The sequence below is a fragment of the Lactuca serriola genome, chromosome 8 (genome assembly GCF_051521515.1).
Source record: "Lactuca serriola cultivar US96UC23 chromosome 8, Lser_US96UC23_V15, whole genome shotgun sequence".
Lineage (NCBI taxonomy): Eukaryota > Viridiplantae > Streptophyta > Magnoliopsida > Asterales > Asteraceae > Lactuca > Lactuca serriola.
Genome location: NC_136415.1, coordinates 56,906,629 through 56,923,261, shown reverse-complemented (window position 1 = coordinate 56,923,261; position 16,633 = coordinate 56,906,629). Strand labels below are relative to the sequence as shown.

General features: G+C 32.5%; 1 long non-coding RNA gene across 1 annotated transcript; it reads left to right on the top strand.

The window, feature by feature from the left end:
• The first annotated feature begins 950 nt into the window (after positions 1–950).
• LOC145069666 (uncharacterized) lies at positions 951–2,181 on the top strand. The gene is made up of 3 exons (XR_013689611.1): positions 951–1,486; positions 1,579–1,659; positions 1,761–2,181. It is a non-coding gene; the product is annotated as an uncharacterized LOC145069666 (long non-coding RNA).
• The last annotated feature ends 14,452 nt before the right edge of the window (positions 2,182–16,633 follow it).

The following is a 16,633-nucleotide window of genomic DNA, read 5'->3' as shown; positions in this document are numbered from 1 at the left end:
TACGTCGTTTTTTTTTATATATTCATTATAATGTTCTTAAACTTCAACCCCTAAATTGATTTACTTTCAAGATTTTTGAAATTTCACTATTATTTTCGTCTTACATCACATCTTTTTGCCGAACACCTACTAGGCTAAATATATTATAGTTGAAAATGAAAATTATGTAAGAGAAAGATAAATGTGAAATTTATAAAAATATTGGAAGTAAATCAAGTTAGAAGTTGAGTTATAAGAATATTGGACAATTAAAATGTATATATATATATGATACAAAACGACGTAGTATAGTGAGTTTGGATACATAAACTTATATATCCTTAAGGGTATATATATATATATATATATATATATATATATATATATATATATATATATATATATATATAGAGAGAGAGAGAGAGAGAGAGAGAGAGAGAGAGAGAGAGAGAGAGAGAGAGGTGAGAGAGGTGACAAGCCCATGTGTACATGAGAGCGAGGATATTCTAAAAATTACTTCTACAACACACAAACATATGATTGAAATTAAAATCATGAATTTACAAAAAATATAACAAACATATTTCTCTATGTGCCGTATGTTGTGACATATACTCAAACATCATCATCGCAATCTTGATGAGAAATATGATATTGATAAACCTTGCATTATTTCCTTGAAGTTAGATTGTTTATAAAATATATGGACATATTTCTTTTCTTTTTTCAAAACATCATAAACCTCTTCTGTACACCTAATAAAAGCATTGTTAGTATAGTTTCATGTAGTTTATCAAGTGAAATATGGAGTATGGTAATGTGATCGGATTTTGTTTTTCAAATACAAAATTTTAACAAAATTTATTTATTATTTTCGGTATTTAAAACTTTAATAATTAATACACCTAATTTTCCAAAAAAGTTAATTATCAGATTCATGTTGCAAAAAACAAATCAATGGTGGGTGATCTTTATCGCATTCCTTTGGATTCAACTAGGTAAACAGAGCCGGCAACATTCTTTGAAGAGGTCCATTGGGTACATACTAATTATTTAGGCCAAAATATGATCGTTACCCTACCAGGCGAGATTGAACGCGGGAGAAAGATATCAATTCACACATTTTTCACGCCACAATTAAAGGAATCACCGAAGTTTTTTTTTGGTAATCGCTATCAAAGGCGTTGATTGGAATGAGGATAATCGCTATTAATCGCCCATTGAATCACGTAATCACGACCGGTCCCCTAATAGACTTGCAAACTGCAATTCGTTAGGCATTACTGATTCTCGTTTCTTCCCCTTCTACTTCTCTTCTCTCCATTATCGATCTGGTCCACCTAATCCGCAAACCCTCAAATCGATTTTGGCATCTTGCTGTTTGTTGGATGATTCTGATTCAAAGTCGCCCCTAATTTGAACATCTACACCGATCGTTGATTAAGACTTGTGATAAAGAAACGATTTTTAGTGAAATCATATAATCGACAACAATTTTCTGAATGAGGTTAGTTTTGTTTGAGTTTCTGGCTTGTTGATTTCCTGTAAAGATATTGAGATTTCTTGAAGACATTAATATTTATTGTAATCCATTTGTAGATTTATTCACAGATTTTTTGGTCTCTTGCCCTCTTGGCTATTATTTATCACTTATCAGGTTTTGATTTCGGAAATTCTAAGGTATATTAGCTGTTTAAATTTTGTGATTTTTATAAGTGATTACTTTGATATTATGATTGTGAAGTATACAAACATAAAGTAGTGAATTTTTTTTAAGACAGGAAAGTATTTGGAAGCAAATTTGATGCCTTAGTCTCCAAACTGAGGTCATTTCTATATAATTAAACTACCCCTGTTTTGATTCCTGATCTCTGTTAGAATAATTTTTTTTTTGTTGATTTTAGTTTTCAGAATTCATTCTTACTAGTACTATCTCAACAGCCTCACAGTCTTCTCCATCAGGTTGTATCTTTCATTGTTATATTTTTATTTGTTAAATTGATTTGTTTAAGTATGTTTCCACATAAACAACCGTCGGTTGCTCAAAATAGAAAACGAAAAAATAGAGAACAAGAAATTGCTAAAAAAAATGCATGGGAGATTATATAATTATTTTCCTAGAAATGAAAATGTTGTTGAAAATGATAACAAAAACAATTCTAATGATGACCCTGTTGATAATTCTAATGACTCTGTTGATAATTCCAATGAGCAGGTTGATAATTCTAATAATTTTGAAAATGATTTTGTTGAAAAACCAAGTAATTTTAATATTTTTGATACAAGAGTGTGAGATGAGTTAGATTTAAAAATAAAAGATTTGCGTATAGAAAAATGGTCTATTAGAGAAATTGAAACTAACAAAAAATTTCCAAAAGATACACTCGGTAGACATTTTTCTTGTAAATTTTATATTCGTAAATTAAGAAATGGTGATACTTGTGATAGAAAATGGTTGGTGTATTCAATAGAACTTGATAAGGTTTTTTATTTTTGTTGTAAGTTGTTTAAAATTGTTCAGTCTAGAAGTAATTTGGCAACCCAAGGAATTAATGTGACATCCCCAATTTCTCGGCCAGAAAAGACCGATTTGTTTATGCTTGGTTTTTAAAATCAAAGTAATCTTTTAAAGAAAACAGTTGCGGAATTTGTTCCCAAAACAAATTATGATAAAAATTATCAAAGCATTTCTTTTAAAGAAATGTATTTTCATTATATAACAAAATCTCGGGATGTCATGTTCCGATACAGACACATAAGCATAAACAGAACTTACATTATTTACACTAAAGGGTTTACATCTCCTTTAATCTCTCTGTGAAATATATCTTCGTATCGATACCTGTGATACAAAGAAAACTGAGTGGGTCAGGCTTGGGAGCCTGGTGAGCATATAGGGTTTTCAACCCACAATAATATAATTATTATATTCAACCATCAAACAATCAACTCAATTACCCATCCCCATTATCTTCTTTATTTCTTAGGATTTTACCCTAAGAATTCAACTACCCGTCATTCATTCATTCCTAAGGATTGACCTAAGGAATTAGCACAAAATCTATTGCTACATAAGGCGCATCTACCAACATCATCCTTTAAGCGCCTCTGCCAGGATTACGTCATACACTATGAGGCGCAGCTGGCAGGTTTATGACATTCCCTTTTAGGCGCATCTGCCGACATTATCTTATAAGCGCATCTGCCAAGATTATTCTATAAGTGTATCTGCTATTGTTATGACAATCTCTATTTGGCGCATCTGCCAAGATCACGACTTTCACTACTCGGTGCATCTACCGATATTATTCTCAAGCGCATCTGCTAGTTTTATGACATTCTTTAATTGGTGCATCTACCAATATCATTCTTAATCGTCTTTCATAACTCATCATTTTATCACATACCAACTATCTCATCTACCCATGTTCTACCCAACATATTTGTAGATATATAAAATACATATACAGTTTAACTCATTTAAAAACTATATAAAACATTCATTCCATACTCATCTCAAATAAACAACAATATATAAACACATAGCACGTATTTTATAACAAATATTTCATATTTATGTGTTAGAAGAAAGTAACCACACACTCTCCCAAACATATACTTAATACATTCAAACAATACTTGTATTATACCTGTGTTTATGAAAGGGACTATACACCCACGCATATAAACAACTTTATATTATACACATAGCACGTATTTTATAGAAAATACTTAATATTTATGTGTTAGAAGAAAGTAACTACACACTCACTTGATCAGAAGATGATCGGACAGCATTACGGCTTGTAAAGTAGTATTCTTCGGCAGATCTGGAAGATCTTCCTAAAAACCGGACTCCTCGCGGGCAGAGCTTCGGCTCAGGAATTTCACTTCTCGGGATCTTCGGGGCCTCGGGACTTGCTTCGGGGCTCGGGAATTATACCGAGGCTTCGGGATAATTCTTGCACAAAAAACGATGCAAAAACGCGAGAAAAAGGGAAGAAATGAGCAAACTACTCGGCTGCCCTCGACACCCTTTTATAGGGGCTGGAAGGTCGATTTACGCAGGGCGTAAATCCTAGTTACGCAGGGCGTAACGACGATAAGGTCGCTGACTCCCCCCATGGATAATATCGGCCAATATATATTTAAATTAAATATCGAAAATATTTAGTAAACTTCAAAAATTCATATCTTCCTCATACGAACTCCGTTTTCGACGTTCTTTATATCCCCGCGTAGGTGAGACTACGTTCTACAACTTTCGTTCAGACTCCGTTGGCTAATTTTGATTTATTTTTATTATTTATTTTTAGTAGGCCGGGACAGGAAAACTCCGTTATAAAATCATAACTTCTTCATCCGACGTCCGTTTTCGCCTATCTTTTTATCGTTTTGCTACAATTAATGAGATCTTCAATTCTCATTTAGATTGTTTCGGCTAAAAACCGCTCGGTCTCAAATCGAGCATTCGGGCTGCATACCGTTAAGTCGAAACTTCGAAAAATCATAACTTCCTCATACCAAGTCAGATTTGGGCGTTCTTTTTATGCACGCTCATGGTTTAACGTATTATACAAGTTTCATTTAGATTGCTAAGGTTAAATATCATTCAAACATAAATTCACTTTTTACGTCGCGTTGTGTCGTGCCGGTTCTGTCGCGAAAGTTCGACAGGTTATAACTTCTTCGTTATAACTCGGATTTTGGCGTTTTTTATATGCACGAAAACCTTGTGACATATGCTACAAATTGGTTAAGATTAATCCTTCTAAATAATCTTCCATCAAAAAGTCATTTTTGACGCCTATCGTCTCTAAATTGACTAGCCCTGATCTACGGGCGTTACAATTAAAGATTTGAAACATCTTAGTGAAAAATTAAATGAACATGAAAATAGCTCTGAATATATGATTAATTTAAAAACTTGGACTGAAACATGAATTAGGTTAAATAAAAATGAAACAATCGATAAAGAGTTACAAGAAATGATTAAAAAAGATACCGAACATTAGAAAGAAGTTTTAGTAAGAATAATTGCAGTTGTAAAATGTTTAGCTGAAAGTAACTTGGTTTTTCGTGGCACAAATGAAAAAATATATGAGGATTCTAATGGTAACTTTTTACGTATAGTTCAAATGATTGCTGAATTTGATCTGGTAATGAAACAACATTGTCGACTTATTCAAGATAAAAAAAGTCATAATCATTATCTTAGTCATAAAATTCAAAACGAATTAATTGAAATGTTGGAATCCGAAGTAAAAAGTGCAATTATTAAAAAAATAAAAAATGCAAAATATTTTTCTATAATCCTTGATTGCACTCCGGATGCAACTCATCAAGAACAAATGACTTTGATTATAAGATGTGTCGATGTTGTGAGTGGTCCAATAAAAGTAGAAGAATTTTTTCTAGAATTCTTAGTTGTAGAAGATACATCTGGTTTAGGACTTTTTAATGTTTTACAAGATGCTTTGAAATCTCATGACTTGGATTTAAGTTGTATCAGCGGACAAGGGTATGATAATGGAGCAAATATGAAAGGCAAACATCAAGGTGTTCAAAAAAGATTGCTTGATATAAATTCAAGAGCTTTTTGTATTCCTTGTGGTGTCATAGTCTTAATTTAGTTTTGTGTGATATGACAAATTCTTGTCATAAATCAAAAACTTTTTTTGGTACTTGTCAAACAATATATAATGTTTTTTCTAGTTCTACACAAAGATGGAGAGTTTTACGTAAGTGTGTAGATGAATTAACACTTAAATCATTGTCTGCAACACGCTGGGAAAGTCGCATTGAAAGTGTTAAGGCAATAAAACCTCAACTTTTTCAAATTAAAAAAGCTTTAAAAGAATTAGCTAAAGTGAGTGATGATGGAAAAGTTTGTAGAAATGCTGAATCATTAATAAATGGTGAATTTTCTAGTTTTGAATTTATTTTAAGTTTAGTAATATGCCATGATATTTTATTTAGAATTAATTTGGTAAGTAAAAAATTACAAACCAAAGATATGATTCTTGATGTTGCGGTAAAATTTTTAGCAGGGTTAGTTAATTATTTTGAAAATTATAGGGAAAAAGGGCTTGACTATGCTATTAATGAAGCTAAAGAAATAGCACTTAGTGTTGGAGTTAAACCTAAATTTCCTATTAAACGTATTGCTTATAGAAAAACACAATTTGATGAAATTCCAAATACTGAAATAGAACAACAGTCTTCTAAAAAAAATTTAAAACAAATTATTTTATTGTTCTAGTGGATATGGCCCTTACACAATTGAAAAGTAGATTTGAGCAAATGCAACATTTTGAATCCATTTTTGGAATTTTGTTTGATGGTTCAAAGTTAAAATCCTTACTTGATGATTAATTAAAAAAATATTGTATGAAACTTGAAACTAGTTTGACAGATGGTGAGGAACTTGATATTGATGGAGGAAATTTATTTATTGAGTTACAAGTTTTGCAGGTAATGTTGTCGGATGAAGCATACAAATGTGAACTTCCTTGGTCGGCTATTCAAATTATGGAGTTCGCAAAGAAAATGGACATGTTTCCCAATGTGTTGGTAGCATATAAGATTTTGCTGATAGTACTGGTTACAGTAGCTACTGCGGAAATGAGTTTTTCAAAATTGAAGTTATTGAAATCATATCTTCGAAGTACATGAGTCAAGAAAGATTAAACAGATTAGCAATACTGAGTATTGAAAGTCACTTTCTACAAAGTCTTGATTATCATAAAATTAGGGATGTTTTTGCTTCAAAAAATGCACGTAGGCATCGTTTTAGATGTTTTTTGTATGTTTTTTTTGCATAACTTTGATTGTTTGATTATAAAAATTTATTTCAATTTTGCTATAACTTTTTTAATATATAAGGGCATTTTTTTAGTATATTGCCCCGGACATTAAAAGTCAATGGACCGGCCATGTAGGTAAACATCGATTATCAATTATATACTAATATATAATTCCAAGATTTATGAGATCGTCAATAACAAAGTTTAATAGACATGTTTAATCACATCTATGTCTTGGATCTCTATTGCCTAGGTGACATTTATCACAACAGATTTCCGATCAAATCATCAAGTTTGAAGAACTTGTGTAATTGGCTTATATCTAGGTTATAGAAATCACAAATACACTCCAGGCATCGAAAGATAACACTAGTGGTTAGGTATCATTTATCCCACTAGCTTATACAAATGATGTGCAAATGTTTTCAAATTGAATTACATAGATTTGAGTTTAATAATGAGTCTCTTAATGTTTTATAATTCTAGTTTTAAAAAACATATTATATCATAGTTATTGCATGAATCTAATAAGTCATGGTATATTTTTCTTTAAAATCACATTTTAGCAATTTTCTTTTATAAAATCCAAATTTTATATTATCGACGCAATCAAAATTTAAAATTAATAACTAGTATTACGTTTTACCGTTGGATAGATAAATAACATTTATACACCTTTTAAAAGAAATTCATTTTATAAAATACCGTTTATAGTTTGATAAGTCTCTAAAATCTCAATTTTAAATTTATATAATTTTAATTGCGAAATTTATCGTTAGCTAGTTTTAACAATAAAATTAACTTTATTTTTAAAGCTATTTTTACCATCTTATGTTAAAAGGTAAATTTTATTCAATCCAAATTCTTTGTGATGTTATTTATGTCCAAAATATTATTTTGCATGTGAAATCTAAATTTAACAATTATAAACATAATATCAACATAAATTTAAACAAGACAAGCATGTAAAACATATGTGCATAAACCAACTAAAAACTAATGACATTTTTGTGAGCCATAGTAAAAATATCAAGTCTATTCCTAAGAGACATAAATGTACCAAAAATCTTAAACTTGTCCCTCCGCGCACGCCCTCCCACACACACACACACACACACACTTGCTTTGACAACTCCAAGTTCCAAAACTATATTATTTTATAAAATCATAGGGAGGACTCTTGATTCTACAAAATGGTCTTCATCTTCATCTTGTTATATTTTTATAAAAATAAACTATTTATAAAACTAATCTATTAGTTACAAAATAAACAAAATGAAAACTAATCTATTTAATTATAACATACCATATAGATAAATCTTACAACTATTTCATCAAATCAACACATACAAGAACACAATAGGTCCATGGCTAGTTTATACACATCATATGTATTTATACAGTCAAAATTATATACAACCACACTTTGTTTTTCTAAGAAAACTTTTACGACTAAAAAGATGCATGTAAACGTCTAGTCATAAAAAGAATAATTATTAACATTTTATAGTTGTCATAGAAAATATGTATGAAATTTTCTTACAAAAAGAAAACCATCCATGATTTAAAAAAAAGATAATGCCAAATTATCTAATAACATAACCAAGCTTGAAAAAATGACTCTGATACAAATTGTTGGACTTTATTCAAAAAGCGGTTTCTAAAAACATTAGAAATAGCAACGAAAGCTTTAAAATTGTGAATAAACTTAAAAGAGATATCCAAAGGATTTCTGCGGGTAGCCGATGAAAATACATCGCTCACTTTGAGGTTCGAGCTTGTCGTGAGTCTCTCGTCTTACGAAAACCTCACAGCCTCAAACCTTCATATGTGCCAACAAGGGAGCATTCCCTGTCCACATCTCGTGAGGTGTCTTGGCAACCTTCTTTGTAGGGACTCGGTTAAGGATATGGGTGGCAGTCTCTAAGGCATACCCCTAGAATGAGATAGGTAGTGAAGCACAACTCATCATTGAACGAACCATGTCTAACAGGGTTCGATTACGCCTTTCTGCCACACCATTCAACTGCGGTGTCCTAGGTGATGTCAATTGCGAAACTATTCCCCATTCCTTGAGATAGTCTTGGAATTCAAAACTTAGGTACTCTCCTCCTCGATCGGATCGAAGCATCTTGATTTTCCTGCCCAATTGATTCTCCACTTCATGTTTGAATTCTTTGAACTTTTCAAACGTTTCTGACTTGTGCTTGATTAAGTAGATGTACCCATATCTACTATAATCATTGGTGAAAGTCACGTAGAAGCGGTTCCCATCCTTTGTGGTAGATCTAAAGGGCCCACACATGTCAGTGTGTATGAGATCCAATAAACCCTCACCCCTCTCATAAGTGCCAGTGAAGGGTGACTTGGTCATCTTTCCAAGTAAACAAGATTCGCACGTGTCATCTTCCCTAAGGTCGAATGACTCCAACACTCCATCCTTTTGGAGTTTGGCTATGCGCTTCTTGTTGACATGTCCAAGACAATAATGCCACAAGGATGCTCTATCCATACTATTGGAAGAATCCATACACAACACATCATTTCCTAGGTTATCTACAACCATAACAGTTTCATAAATTCCATTACAAGGCATTGCTTCAAAATATAAAACACCATTTAGATAAGCATAAATCGAACCATTCTCATTATATAACGAATATCTAAATCCTTGTTTAAACAAACCATGAAAAGAAATGATGTTTCTTGCCATATCTGGCGAGTAGCAACAATTATTTAAATCTAAATTCAATCCATTACTAAGCACTAAAGAATACACTCCAATCTTGGTAACAGGCGACGATCTTCTATTCCCCATGATTAGATTTATTCTTCCAAGCTCCACGTCCCTATTTCTTCCTAGTCCCTGCAAATCAGAACAAATGTGGTAACCACACCGTGTATCAAGAACCCAAGAAATAGCATGGGATGAATCATTTGATTTAATTGTGTATATACCTGTAAAAGATGGCTTGATCTTTCCATCCTTGATGGCTTGCAGATATTCCGGGCAGCTTCTCTTCTAATGCCCTATTTTGTGGCAATGATGGCACTCTGCCTCTTTTGGGTTAGGGTTGGGCTTGGCAGGATCAACCTTGGTCTCATTAGAAGAGGAACCATCTTGGGACTTTCCCTTGCGGTGGTTCTTCGAAGAAGCCTTCCTTTTCTTGCCCCTTCCCTGCCCAATAGCCAAAACAGGAGCAGCAGACGGATTGGGAGTTGGTGCAACAGACTTGTCCTTTAGGTTTCTCTCAGCAGTCCTTAGGAGACCTTGGAGTTTTCTTAGGGTGACCTCTTCCTTGTTCATGTGGTAGGTCATCCTAAATTGATTGTAGCATGAGGGCAAGGAGTGAAGAACAATGTCGATAGCCAAACCTTCCCCAAAGTTGACATTCAACTTGCGAAGACGATCGACATACCTTTGCATCTTCTGCAAGTGCACGGTTAGAGACTCTTCACTTCCCATTTTAGCAGTGATCATATTCGTTATGATCTCGTAGCGCTCTTGCCTCGCGCTTTGGTGATATCTCTCCATCAAGTCTAGATGCATCTCATAAGGATACATGTCCTCATAGGACTTTTGGAATTCGGAGTTCATTGTGGCTATCATGATGTAATGGACTTTCGTTGCATCACACTCATGTGTCTCAAACACAACCATTTCTTCGGGAGTGGCAGTTTCTGGATTGATCTTTTCGAGCTTCTCATCGAGAACATACTCCTTGTCCTCGTAACGAGCGATCGTGCGAATGTATCTTATCCATTCGCTAAAGTTCGATCCATCAAAAGTCACTTTTTGACAAAGGCTCATTAGCGTGAATGAGCTAGCAGTAGCGTTGTTTGCGTTAGACATCTAAAAATAGAAAGGAACAAAGTTGATTAGAGTTAAGTCCCTAATTAACACCCAAAATGGAAATTTAGAGTTAGGAACCAACAACATTATTTACACATTAGAAAAGGGACACCGTAATCCAACATGCAAATAATTTGGAGGTAAGTGAATGACGATTCACTAATTCTTCACCACGAAAAACATAATCTTTAAGTTTCAAATGTATTGAGAATTCCTAGATTTTGAGATTCATTGAACTTTTCAATGGCATGTTTAAATCTCGATATGCCCCTCTAGTTTGTGACTGGGATACCGAGGATCATAAAGCGGGTGTGAATAACCATGAAAATCTACATGGTGCCTTCATTGTTACAATCACCTATTCGATGTGCCGGTAAACCACACACGCTCCACCGAACTATGACAAAACAATGAATCACCTTTTGCCACCTTTGCTTAGAACCAATTAGTGTGCCGGTTAACCACACACGCTCCACTAACATCTAAAGAAGGGTGCAAAGTGTAATTTCATGGGATTGCGTCAATTCACTTTTCCTAAAGTAACTAAGATTGGGAATTTTATAAAATAGTTTAGTTACTTTAAATAGATTCATTATACTTATTAATGAGAAGAGTTTTGCCCTATCCTACCCGTTCGGCTAACGACCCTCCACCAGTCAAGCAAGCGTTGGGTGTGAGTGTACACCCATTAAGCTCCATTTTATAGGCAGCAACCTTATACCCACCTTATAGACTGGATTCGTGAATGAGGCCTACTAACGGTAAGACTAGCATCTTTAATTATACATATAAATATATTAAACTTGTAATATTATATTATTATAGGTTGAATTTTAAACTTGTAAAATTCTAGGGTTTGAAATTTAAATTATTCGAATTAGACTTTTAATTTCAAAACTTGAGGGCAAGTTTTAAACTTTTCAAAACATAAGGATCTAATAGCAAACAATATAAATCAACTAATTAGATTATCTCAATTTGATCTTATTTAATATTACTCGCAAGACAATCCACCAATTCAATTCAAATAATCAATTGTTATCATATAAATAAATTATTATTCAACTAATTGGTAATTATCTTTTGTTTGGTCAAGAATATACTCATATATATATATATATATATATATATATATATATATATATATATATATATATATATGTTTAAAATCAGATTTTAATGACCCAAAGCAGTTAAGGCAAGTTTCCTCAAGTAAAACAACAAGAAATCCCGAAACTCCCTCTTTCTGACGCTCGAACTCACCGAGTTCCCACTATGGACTCGCCGAGTTGGAGCTACTCGCCGAGTCCACAGTGGAACTCGCCGAGTTCATCAGGAAGAATCAAAAAAATCGAATTTTTTCAAGCAACAAGCAATCAACCAATGCATCAATTCAATAGAAATCAATCAAATCTCTGATACCACTTATGGGTTTGAGCCATAAGAACTTTCCTATGTGCACATGCAACCCCTATTTGCTTGGATCTAGGTTTCTCTAATTGAACATGCATTGATTCCAAGACTTACAATACTAGATCTAATGTAAACAATTGAATCTAATCATATGAAATTGGATATAGAACAATACCTTGGATTACTTGCTTGATACTTCTTCTTCTTGGAGCTTTGAGTCACAATTGTCACTCCTCTAATGACTTACAAACACCAACTAGCAAGAAGATGATATTGAGAGAGAGGGAGGAGGGTGAGAAATCGGCCCTAGGGTTTCTTGCCTTGCATGAGTGGCGATTTCCCTCACCCCAGGGGTCTATTTATATAAGAAGAAATGGTAACCACTTTTTATTAAAAATATAAGTCTTAAAACCCTTTATAAAAGACTTATAAGTTTCATGCTTTGTCCCACTTGCCCACCTTTGATCATTAGAAAGTACATATGTCTTAAAATCATGTTAATTTCATTATAATATATATCAAGGACAAAAGGAAACTAGTTTTAAGCTTACTCGTGTTTTTTAAAATCAAAATAGAGAAACAAATGCTTTCAATTTCATTTTTCCATTTATGAGTTATATTCATTTAATTTATATAACAAAACTCTTTTATATATAGACAAGAATGTACATATCTATATAAATCATTGCTTATTATTTTATTTTGATACTTGTTATTAAAATTTATTATTTCCATGAAATAAATAATTTTCAATTAATTACAAAAAATATATTTATTTATCAATGACACAAACTATATAAATAAAATATTTGCATCAAGTTGTTATTTATGTGATCCTTTAGGATCATATATTTTCTAACAATATCATTTTGTAAGGACTCTTAAGCATATTGATATTTCGTTTACGATTATATTATTAATCTGAGGTAAGAGGCCACATGTTTGTCATTTTCTTTAGAGTCAAAGCTTGGCCCTTATTCTAGAATATGAAACTACACGAGGCAAAAAGTATAAGATGCATAAGAAAATCAACTCTAAACTGATGACTGCAATAAATTAAACATCCTACTTCATATGAGAAAATATAGAAAATAAGTATTTACTTCTAGTTTATAACATTAAGAACATCATATGAAGCTTTTAATGACCTGAAATCATATATATCAAATCATAGATAAAATAATTAATAATTATTTACTTGTTTTTATAGGCCATTTAGTCAAAGTTAGAGGAATTGGTGCCTGAGGATTTTGTGGATGAGACTCTTTTGGTTATAAAAATTTGTATGGGATTTGTAGGGCACTTAATGTGTTTGATTGAAGTCCCAAAGACAGGGAGACGGGAAAATTGATAGGTAAAAAATTTAACTTTATATCATCTCTGCGACTATTTGTCTCGTTTTTTGGTACCACGATGGTAGAAAATCCAATTCCTACACTATCTGTGCAACATGTGAAAAAAGCCATCGCAACATGATTGCTCAAAAATTGATGGAAGAGAAAGGATGCCAACCTAGAGAAACACATTTGGTTTGGATAAAAAAGTTATGAAATCGATTGTATGGAAAATCAGCGAATGTAAGAGAGATAGTGGCTAGTGGAATATCGATGAATCGATTTTGTTCTTTAACTTTGTTGGTGGACGGTGAGGAAAGAGTGAGAGAATGACAAATATATAATGAAATTTATAATTACATGCATAATTTCTTGAAGCATTTTAATTTCTTGAAGAAATTAGAGTTTAGTGGCAGTGTGGAGGTGTGTGTGTGGTGGTCATAGGGTTTTGTGGCGAGCACGATGAATGATGGCGGTAGCAATTAGCCTGTTGGAGTTGTGATGACCATTAAGGATGTGTATGATAGGTCTTGGTTGTGCAGTTCAGTGGTGGTGCCAGGCTATCAATGGTGTTTGATGGTGGAATATTTTGTATTAACAAAAATAATAACCTTTCTTCCTTATTTTTTATTTGCAGGTTCGAGATGACGAGCGTTGGAGATGATCTCTAGTAAAAAGAAGGTTTAGCAATGAGAAAATGGAGATATGATGGATAGGGATGAGATGGAGGTGTGAGTCGATGCAGATGAACTAATCGGGTGATTTCTAGGGGTTTAAACTATTTTTCCTAATTTAAAGGGGCACTAAATGTTTTAATTATATACCAAAATTATATATATATATATATATATATATATATATATATATATATATATATATATATATATGATGAGTTTGAGCCATAAGAACTTTCCTATGTGCACATGCAACCCCTAATTGCTTGGATCTAGGTTTCTCTAATTGAACATGCATTGAATCCAAGACTTACAATACTAGATCTAATGTAAACAATTGAATCTAATCATATGAAATTGGATCTAGAACAATACCTTGGATTACTTGCTTGATACTTCTTCTTCTTCTTGGAGCTTAGAGTCACAATTGTCACTCCTCTAATGGCTTACAAACACCAACTAGCAAGAAGATGATCTTGAGAGAGAGGGAGGAGGGTGAGAAATCGGCCCTAGGGTTTCTTGCCTTGCATGAGTGGCGATTTCCCTCACCCCAGGGGTCTATTTATACTATGAGCTACTAGGGTTTCACCTTTAACCCTAATTGAATAACTTAGGCCCTAAGCAATCCAAGATCCTCCTAGATATTAGGCTTGGACGATTTTAAGGTTCCCAAACCCTAAATTTTGTCCACCCTCATATCCATAAGGATACATAGCCCAAAACACAACTATCACACATTTGACAGTTTATGCCCTTTTATTCAATTAACCTCTTTAAGTCACCAAATTAATTCTTAATTAATATATGACTTATATTAATCAAATAACATTATTAATCCTTTAATATATTATTCTCATAATATATTAACAATAATATTTCTTCTCTCTTAACAAATCATCCTGTCAAGTTGCTATGGTGAAGGCAACCCAAAAGGGCCATGCACAACCGGGTCAAGTACTTACCAAATATAGTTACAGCCTTAGACACTAATCCAACAGTCTCCCACTTGAATAAGTCTAGTAACTATATATGCAAACACAAACCGATTAGCAATCGTAGCTCTCAAAGACACTGTCAACTCTGATCTTATCAATCTCCTGTCCTTTAGATAAGGGATCGTACAGTCCTCTATTTAGATATTATGCGGACAATATTATGGAACTTATTGTCTAGCAGTCTCTAATTAATCCACGATTAATCCCCGGCTATGCCAATTAATCCCTTAACCAGTTGACCGACTAGTTACCGCCGATCATTTTTTTACATATATATATATATATATATATATATATATATATATATATATATATATATATAACACATACACATACACACACACACACACACACACATATATATATATATATATATATATATATATATATATATATGAGTGAGTAATGTTATCGATGTAGATAAAAACTATTTCTATTTTTTGTATTTTAAAGTCCTATAATACATGGAGCAAACTTCATTAAAAATGATGTTCTTCTTCATGTTATTGGTCACCATCTTTGGTACTTTTAGTGTCTAGTAAATTTTAATTTTTATATTTAATACCTTAATAATTAAAATTCTATAAAACGACGATCTATTTTTTATGTCAAATCTAGAGTTTATTTTTTTTTTTTAACAAAGTAGTGTATAGTAATAAGATATTTACCAAAATGGTGCTGTTTTAAAAATATTTATCATTTAGGTTAAATTTTATACCAAATCAAAATCAAAAGGTAAAATTAAAAAAAAAAGAAATTGACTTATCAGGGTAATTACATTTTCATTTTTTAGTATTTTTTTTTATCTAGGTAAGGAACTTGATATGATGTTCACATATGCCTATTATGACCGAATATAATCTGCTACAACTAGTAATAATAGTTATATGTTAATACTTCCAAAAAATCTGATGCCTACGTGTGTGTTAAGAAAAATTAGTTACCATGATATAAAATAAAAAAGAAAATCAACTTTCCTCTAGACAAGGTGGTTTATATTAAAAAGGAGCTAGTGTGGGTTTAATATTAGTGTGTATGACAATAAATTGAGAGGGGTGGGTAAGTTATACAAGATTTGTTTAGATGGGTTGAATGTGAATTCAAGATTACAAAACCATCCGTTTCAATTAAATAAATGAAAACAAATCGCCATATTGTCTCCTTACACACATTTCAAACTTTAATAGTCAACAACATTTATTGTGTTTGTCTTCTTGACCAAATTAAAATATAGTTGCAAATGTCTTTATTGGATTTGAGGGGTTTTTTTTTTGTTATTTCTAAAAAGACACGACGGAGTGTTTAAGGGAAGGGCTGCAGGACCCTTTTTTGTTCATTGGAACACCGTATCCGGATTGCAGGAACAGTGGTGCGGAGGAGGTGGGGAGGGGTTGCTGCAGTCTCTCTCTTCTTTCTATTGGCCGGCAATTTTTGTTTTTTTTATCTAACTGTTCGAAATGGTAAAATATAAAAAAAATGAACTTTTTTTTACTCAACAGCTAGATATAGGAAATTGAGTTTTTAAAACTTTTTTACCCTCTACATCATCTATAAATATCCACGCACTTTAACCTTCAAA